This window comes from Phocoena phocoena, chromosome 12 (assembly GCF_963924675.1).
Source record: "Phocoena phocoena chromosome 12, mPhoPho1.1, whole genome shotgun sequence".
NCBI classification, from domain to species: domain Eukaryota; kingdom Metazoa; phylum Chordata; class Mammalia; order Artiodactyla; family Phocoenidae; genus Phocoena; species Phocoena phocoena.
In genome coordinates, this window is record NC_089230.1 from 29,022,217 (window position 1) to 29,031,635 (window position 9,419).

Below are 9,419 nucleotides of genomic sequence, written 5' to 3' on the forward strand. Positions count from 1 at the left end.
AGCAACGGACCCGCTAGCATCTTTGCACGATTTCTCTTCCCCTGGGGGAGGGCTCCATAGAGACGGATGGGGAATCTCCCTTCTCCCGTCTTCCCCAGTGGTGGCTAACAGGAAAAATAAAATACCTCTTTTCTTATCCTACACCCCGCTGGATAACGCTCCCAGGCAGTGACGCCCCACCCCCAACCCGTTATCCCTGATGAGACCCCCAAATATCACCCTGTCCTCCTAAGAAGTGGACCCTCCCTCGGCCCCCGGACCAATTTCCTACATCTGAGCGCCTCTCCCTCAGGCATCCGCCCGCACACACCCCACCCGCAACACGGCCCCGGCTCCGCACACGCAGCCCCGCGCCAAGTCGCCCCGCACCCGGCACTCAGGCAGCTCGGTCGCCCGCGCTCCCCCCGCCCAGGGTCGCCGACGGGGTTACCGTGGGAAGAGCGGGCGGCGGCAGAGGACGCGGCGGCAGCGCTGCTGCCGGTTGCGGCGGGCGCGAAGGATAAGCTGGAGGACAAGGATAATGATGAGGCGGGCGCGCTCCCCAGTCTCCATGGAACTCCCGCCCCGGCCCGTTGCTAGGAGCCCCCGAGGCTCAGGCTCAGTCTTTCCTGCTTTGTTGTTCCGGGTACAGGGCGGCCGCGGCTTCCCCGCGACAATAAATAGACGAGACGCGGGGGAGCACAGAGACAGCGCGCGGAGGCTAGAGCGCCGCCGGACAGGGCGCCCCTGGGTTCCTCGCTAGCCAACCACTTCCGGCTCTCACTGCTCCCGTCACTTTCCCCCGCCCCTTCCTCCGTTTTCCTTTCCTCCTTCCTGGTGCCCAGGTCCGGCCCGGCCTGCTGGAGAGCTTGGCGAGGTGGGGCTGGTGGGTGTGGAATAGGCTAGACTTGTGCTTGAGAACCGCTTGAAAAGATTTCGAGAAAACTATGTATCCCTTGTACATCTTTAGCTGGTAGCTAAACATGAGCACGTAATTTCTGGCGTAAAGTATAATATAAATGGATTTTAGGGTTTTTTGTTTGTTTTTTGCCAAAACCTTGGAACTTTCGTTAGCTCATTCAATTTATAGAAAAGGTCCACCATTCAACATAATTAGCGAAGCTAGCCCTAAGAACTATTTTTTTTTTCTAATTCTAACGAAGACATTTTCTGTGAAAAAGTCCTACTTCGCTTTTTCGCGTTAATTTACGACTTCGCGATCAAACTCTCATGAATGAATTCTAATCCTAGTCCTAAAATAGAGCGATAGGATATGAAAGATGAAAGAATGGACACACGAGTAAATTGATAGATTAGATAGATAGATAGATAGATAACGCAGGGAGTTTAGGTCAAACTTCTGTCGCCTGTCCCTTCGATATTCCTTACTCAGCTTGGGTTTGCGATCAGGATTCTGCCTCGGGAGCCGGGAGGCACTTCCGAGGCTTCTAAGCGGCGTAGCCGGATCCAAGAAGGATGCGAGAGGTGGGAGAGGAGGACGGCTGCAGGCTGGGACTGGGGCGCTGGGCAGGAGCAGCGGCGGCTCGGCTCACGTGGAAGCTGGGCGCTTGGGACTGAGACCCTTCCTCAGCTGTGCTCCCAAGTAGCCGTGAACTGACCCGGGGGACTCCCAGGGGTGCACATTCGCCAGTTTGAACGGCTGCGCTGGGGTCCTCGAGGACCCTCGCGGGGTGACGTGAAAGGCGCTGCCTGTGGGAGCGAGACCCGAGTAACGGCCCTGAGAACTCCAGGCAGCGCGGGGCCCCGCGGCGCCCCCAGAGCCCCACTCCCAGGCTGGCACAGGCCTCTGCTCCAGGGCTGGGCTGCAGTCAGAAGCCTCTGGCCCTGGATGAGGCCAGTGGGCAGCTCTAATTTAATAAAAGGCCATGAGGCGGGCTCATGAGTACCTGGCCTCTGATTGGTGTGAATCCTGCATGAAAAATGATAACACCACAGTCCTTTTGAAAAGACTTGGGCTGACTTCTGGGGGATTTGGGAGTAGACAACCATTTGAGTGTTTCACTACTTACGGGGTCTTCAAGGATGCCTCTAGATCTTTTGCTTCCCACTCTGACTGTTCAGTAAAATATCTGACGTTTAAAAGCACTGTAGAATTATGGAACTTCCATTTTGTTTCATTTTCTTTACTAATTTATTTTTTGAATATTCAATAATTATAGCTTGTATTATAATTATTTAATGAAGAAAATGAACAAGAATATGTGTGATGAAGAAAATGAAGAAGAGGCTGGGTTAGAGAGTAATGTCTGCTGGGTAGTGAGGAGATGACTTTCGGGAAGTAATATTTTAACTGTTACGGGAAGTAACATTTTGACTGTTATCTGAAAGGGATGAGAGTGGAAGGGATGCACATAGTGTTCCAGGCGGAGGGAACAGTATGGGCTAGAATTTGCTGTGCTGGAGTATTAGAGTGGATGGGGCATCATGGTCAGAGCTAGGGGTAGAGGACATGAGATGAAGTTGGAGAGAAACTAAGGCCTTGAACCTTCAGTGCCTTGCAGACCATGCAGAAGGGAGTTTGGATTTTCTTTCAAGTGCTAGTGGAAGTGAAGGGGTTTAAGCTATAGAGTGGCATGGTCTGATTTACCAAGGAAGTGGCAGGGGAAAGGCTCTTTCCCAACGATTACTGCCACTGCTGAAAAGTCAGCTTTACAGCAGTGGTGACCATGGTCTTTATGAGGCATCCTCCTTGCAGGAGACCAGCAATATACCTGGTATCAAGCATGTCAGTTGCTTTGGACCCCCTTTTGTCACAGATCAGTCCACAATCTGTCTCATTACAGTATTTCCTTATTCTGGAATTGGGTTTGATTTTACTGCAGGCACCGTTCTCCATAGACTCATTGAACGCTTTAGTTCAAACACCATTCCTCTGACCCAGGAATTCATTTCAAGATGAAAGAAGTAAGACAATGAGATAAAGCCCATGGGCTTCACTGGTCTTATAATGTGCTCCATTATTCAAGATCCAGGTAAGATTATAATATTATTCATTATTCAGGTGCCAGGTAAGATTAGAATATACAGCGTATGTTCTGAACCAAGCCTCTCCATTAATACAGAAATTGATATCTAGGCTGGGAAAACAGTAAACCTTATCAGTTAGATATGTGCTACTAAAAATGTGATTTATAGACAAAAGCCAGTTTGTAAACTACTGATCAACAATAAAAGAGGTATAGAAATCAAGAGGAGCATTTTGAAACTTTCAATAATCTGACATTACTGTGACATCTAAGCGTGAAGTTTTGTATTTATGAAAACACTTGTCTGTGTTGGGTTGGTAAATAAAAACAAACAAACCAAAACACTGATCCTTCACCACAGTTATGCCCACTAAGGCTCCAGCTTTATGAACTTGGTTAAGAAAAAATCAGGTTATTGGAATATGTTGGCTACTGTTTGTCTCCCTTAGTGCTTTGAGAGAGACAAACGGTGGTTCAGCACAGCCTTTCTGAAGAGACAGGCAACTGTACTGGTAGGGATTAGATAATATCTACTCTGCCAATTGAAACAACAAAATTTTCTGCCCCACATAAAGTTAACATACCAACTAGGAATGCAGAGTCCCAGCAGAACAGTGGAGTTGGGGATCCTCATTTCTCAGGATTCTACTCGAATATCTCCTGCTGTACACTCTGTACACCAACTGAAAAAGTAATTCCTCCCATTATGCCAGTTGAGTGGTGTGTAACTTAGAGGACAGAATGTGTTACTGTAACCTGGCTTTATGACCCCAGCTGTTCCCTCCCTCTGCGCTCAGATAGCGTAGTGTCTGTGGCAAAGACAGTGAACTAAGATCTAGGGAGAATGATACAGAGGCCAGGCCAGTTTCCAAGGGAGAGAAGCAGGAAGGGCAGAGTCCATATTCAAAGCTTACATCTCAGTGAGATTTCTGTTAACAAGCTAATGGATTTCCTCCAAATGACACTGTTTGAAGGTATAGCCAGAAAATCCTCAGCCTGGCAGAAGGCATCTCCTGGTATGCTGTCTCAAAGACAATGTCCCAGTCTCTGTCTCTGTAGAAAGATGAATTCGCTTGCTGGGGCAGTCCCAGGAGATTCCTTCTCACTATTCCTCTAAGGCAGGGTCTTTCAGGATAATAGATAAAGGAAATCTTGGCGCTTTGATTGGCTCACCAGATATCTCAGTCCTCTGCTGGAGAAGAGAGGTGCTTCTTACCCTTGTTACTCTTGTCCACCAGGATACGGTGTAATCTCACAGCCATCACGTATTGCGTCTCCTTTTTGCCCTTTCTCGTTAGTTTTTGTTATCCCATCTCCCACCTCCTTTATTGTATATTTGTGCATTGGGGAAAACTTTATTATTCATCCTTTAGCTACATTTGGACCCGATCAAGATTGACTACACCCAAAGGCCCTGAATTTGGGCTGGGTATGACTGAGTTTTCGCCTCCCACTGGGTAGGGATTGAGTACATTGTCAATTGTGTATGGATCATTGCTTTATGTTAAGAGAAACTATAGCTATGGAGAAATCAGTGTGTGTGTGTGTGTGTGTGTGTGTGTGTATATGTATACACCGAACAGCCAAGGGTGATGTGAAGGGAACATTTATTGTTTTGTCAACCCAGAACTCCCCTCTTACTTTGGGAAGAATACTCTTCCCTCCTATTTGGGGCAACTACTTCTACTCTTTATCTACCTCCAATCTAATATGTGTCCAAATGGGACGTGCAGTAGCCACAGTGATCGATAGAGCAGTGGGTTTCTGAGCTGAGCTAAGGCAACTATACAGTATCTGTACTGTAATTGAGTTATGGCTCTTCGTTCCAAATTCAGTCTTTGTGCCTGTTCTGTGAAGGTAGAGCTCGACCCATTGAATATTCTTCTTTTGTTAGTTATCACAGTGTTACACTTTGTCAGTAGAAAAAGTGCTGGAGCAACACTGAAGGAGGAAAAGGTTTTGCTTCCTGGTTCCAGTGTGCTTCCCTGCCAGGCACCTGAAGCATGGAAGGTTTTTCTAGAATCCACCTCCTGCAGCACAGGTGGCTTCCCTAGCCCCACTCAGGGGTCTGAAGGACAGTCAGTGGTGAAGGAAAATCTTCTAAGTGGGCATAACTCAAATAGTATATTTGTTTATTCACCATGTCTGGAGTGAGGGATGACCAGAATGGGCAGTTGCTAATGGTTTTTCTAGATGGAATGGGATTGGAAGATTGGAGATGAGGAAGTATGGGGAAGAGGTATATGAATGGATTTCTCTGAATGGTCACAGACTGTGAAGATATCTGTGTCCTATCGGAATGCACATTAAAGGTACCCACTGTAGAGGAGACTCAATAATCAGGTGGATAAAATAGTGCACTCTGTGGGTGTCAGCCAGCCTCTTTGCCTAGCCACCCCAGTGCTTGCTCAATGGGCCCATGAACAAAGTGGCCATAGTTGTAGGGATGCCGGCTGTGCATGTGCTCAGCAACCTGGATTTTCCAGTACTAAGGCTCACCCAGCTGATGCTACTGCCAAGCGCCTAATTTGGCAAAAGCAGAAAACAACATTGACTCCCTGATACGGTCCCAGTACCCAGGGTGATGAACCAGCCATCTGGCAGGTTGATTACACTGGACCTCTTCCATCACTGAGGGAGCAAAGATTCATCCTCATTGGAATAAGTACATGTTCTAGAAATGGATTGGCCTTGACTGCTCATAATGTTTCTGCCAACACCACTGTCTGTGAACTCACAAAATGGTTTATCTACCACTGGTACATTACACACAACACTGCATCTGATCAGGGTGCTTGTTTTACAGCAAAGGAAGTGTAGCAATGGGTCCATGTCTATGAAATTAACTGATCTTACTACATACACCATCACTTGGAAGCAGCTGGCTTAACTGAAAAGTGAAATGACTTACTGACGACACTGTTATGATCCAGTTGGGAGGCAACACTCTGGAGAAATGGGATTCTGTTTTACCGGATATGTTTTGAGTCAGAGACCATTATATGGTACTCTCCCTCCTACAGTCAGAATACATTTGAATCAAGGTATGGCAGTGGGAGTGTCTCTTTTCACTCTGAGGATTTTTCTTCCCTTACCTAAAAACTTTGACTGCTGCTGGTGTGGAGATATTTGTCCCCAAGAAGAGAATGTTTCCTTCAGGAGATGCAATGGTTCCAGTAAATTGGAAGATGAGGCTATCAACTGGTCATTTGGGGTTCCTTATACCACTGAAACAAAAAGCAAAAACGGGGTAATCTGCTGGCTGGAGTGATTGATCCTGATTACCAAGGGGAAATTGGCTTGCTTATTCTACACAATGGAGGCAAGGAGGACAGCCTGGAGCCCAAAAGATTTTCTGGGCATTGTCTTAGTACTTGCATGTCTAGTATTAAGGATAGTGAAAAATTAAAGCAAGCAAAAATAAAAAGTAGAGTTCTTGAGGACTCAGAACCTTTGAAAATGAAGATCTGGGTCATTTCACTAAGTAAAGGATCCCAACCAGTTGAGGTTCTGACTGAGGGCAGGGGAAATACGGAATAGTTAGAGGAAAATGGAAGCCATAGATACAAATTATGATCTTGTGAACAATTACAGAAACAGGGACTGCAGTATCTTTGTATATTATCTATTGACTTGTTATATCCATGTGTTTATTTGTATTTACTAATCATTTTCTTCCTTTTTCTCCTTCCGATTTTTATTTTATATTGAAGTTGTCAAAGTTGTATTCGTTTCCTAGAGCTGCTGTAACAAATTACCACAAACTTGCTGGCTTAAAACAACAGAAATTTGTTCTCTCACAATTCTGGAAGACAGAATTTTGAGATCAAGGTATCGGCAGGGTTGGTTTCTTTGGGAAGCTCTGAGGAAGAATATGTTCCATGTCTTTCTCCTAGTTACTGGCGACTGGCTGCCTGGTAATCCTTGGCATTCCTTGGTTTATAACATATCACTCCAATCCCGCCTCCCTCTTCATATCGTCTTCTCTGTTTCTCTCTGTGTCTCAGATCCCCCTCTTTCTTTTAATATAAGGAACAGTAGCATTGGATTTAGGGCCCCCTCTAAATCAGGATAATCTCTTCTCTAGATCCTTAATTTATCTCCAAAGACCCTATTTCTAAATAAGGTCATGTTCACAGGTACTGAGGGTTAGGACTTGGACATATATTTTGAGGCCACAGTGCAACTTACTATAGAAGTTAGCTTTACAATCAAGTCTTTAGGTAACAGAATATTCAGTGGAACTGTGACTGAATTTGAGGATTAATCAATACAGGCAGCGGTGGATACAATGACTCCTAGGAGTCTGTCTCCTCATTTTGGGGAAAAGGTGAGACGTTCACTTGTAAGAAGGATAGCAGTATCTTACTAGAATACATAGCAACACAGCATTGATTTATCATAGACAGGTGCATATGGAAGCTAAGTAGTCACAGGTGCCTGTAGTGCACGGGGCTCCTACAAAGTGAGTAGCTTGAGTGTCTGCTTCCTGCAACACATGCAGCTCCCGCAGTTCCTAGCTCCTGCAGCTACCTCCAGATCTCCTCATCACTGGGTATTGTAGGATATTGCCTCCAGTCAGTCATCACCTTGTGAACTACATTCCCCAGCACCCAGGGCCAGTTTCCAGTGAATTTTTTCTGTCAAGCATTATAGCAAATTCTGTGTCACTTGGTAAGCCATGGCCATGCCCTCTCCAACAAGGTCTGGAGCTCAGCCATGGAGGGCTTTTCTCTTGGGTGTTCCATCTCAGACCTAGAGGTGGCATCTGTTCCTTATTTGCACTATTCCTGTATTCCTTAGAGTTTTCTTTATTTCACACTAGCCAATTCTGCAATACTCCAATCCCCTGTTATAGATAAGAATTATGTTGTACTGTCTCTGCTCAAATTACTGTGTGATTTATGTCTCCTGATTGCATTCACGACTCCACTTTCCTGGCTCCTGTGATTGGTTGGGAAGAGGACATATGACCAAGTCAAATCAAAGAGTTTTGTTTATTGAGATGCAGCTAGGAAAAAGAACAATTTCCTTTTTTGGTAGTGAAACTGGGAAGGTGTAAAATGAGGGCAACAGGCTGACGTATCCTCTTCTATAAGGCAGGGAATGATAATCACTAGGAGGTAACAAAGCCGACATGGAGACAGAAGATGGAGAGAAAAGAGAAGCAAGTGATTGGCTGGAAAGTTCAGTGGTATAGAGAAGTCATTTCTCCTCAATTGTATCTATAAATTTAATGTTATCCCAATCAATAGCCAGCAATAATTTTTTAATGAAACTAATTAGATTCTAAATTTCATCTGAAAAAGAAAACGCAAGAGCATAACATAGACAATTTTGCAAAAGAGGGAATATTATACTGCCAGATATAAAAACACATTAAAAAGCAATAATAATTAATGAAGTATACTTCGGGCAGGAATGGGCAAAAATATGAGTGGAAAAGAATAGAAAATATAGATCCATGTATTTAAAGAAATCTACAAAGTGATAAAGGTGACATTTCAACTCTGTTGGAACAGGATAAACTATCAATAGATGGTATTGAGACAGTTGGCTATCTATTCGAAAAATATATAGTCATATCTTTACTTAGTAACAAAAATAATTTCCACATGGATTAAGGATCTCCACTGTCTCTGATTTTAGCTCCGTTTTGAAGAAGTTCTTGACATTTGTCAAATGCATGGGTTTCAAAGATCCTCAGCTCTATTAGGTTTTATCATCAAATCTCTATCCATATAGTTTACTTTAAAGTGACTACGTAATCTTTCATTCGACACATGTAATACATGAATACATTTCTCAGTAGAAATTCAGACAACACAAGCATACACAAAGTGAAGTCTCCTTTAGTCCCCCACCTCCTACCATCCCATCCCTCCTCAAAATTAACACTGCAGTGTGACATTTCCTTTATACGGTTCAGAAATTCTCCAGTGCTGTAGTCTTCTGGCATCATAGACTCCTTCTTAGTGCTCTGAATTAATTTTTATTTGTATTTCTTCTGTTAGTTTAATTGAATTTTGAAAGACTAAGGAGGTAAATATGTTTTTAGGCCACCTTCTTGAAACAAAATTTACTTGGTCATTTGATTAATAATTCAATTCACAACTTAGATAAATAATAACATTATTTTGAAATATATAAAATAAAAACTTATTTTGAAAATGCATCTTGCCCTCTAGTGGTGAGAAAGTTATCTACTTGATTTCTACTCTGGAAATTCCCTCATGCTATTTAGCAGTTCAAGTAAGTTGGGAGAGCAAAGTGGAGTCTGATGCAAAAAGAGTGTCCTTAGATTTGTATTGTTTAAAAGAGGAGTTAAGGTAGGCTGAACGTTAGACATTGTTGAGTTGTTAAATAAGATCACTAGAAGACTATTGCTATTATAAAAAGTAAAAAAATAGACTATAAATTCCCATCTAATAGAAGGCCAAAATTAAACAACAA

General features: G+C 44.0%; 1 protein-coding gene across 1 annotated transcript in view; it reads right to left on the reverse strand.

Annotated features, from left to right (window-relative positions):
• TBPL1 (TATA-box binding protein like 1) overlaps nucleotides 1-660 on the reverse strand; it is a 29,676-nt gene extending 29,016 nt beyond the window's left edge. The window contains exon 1 of the mRNA XM_065888820.1: nucleotides 431-660. The gene's annotated coding sequence lies outside the window, so the exon portion shown is untranslated. The remainder of the gene's footprint in view (nucleotides 1-430) is intronic.
• Nucleotides 661-9,419: the final 8,759 nt, after the last annotated feature.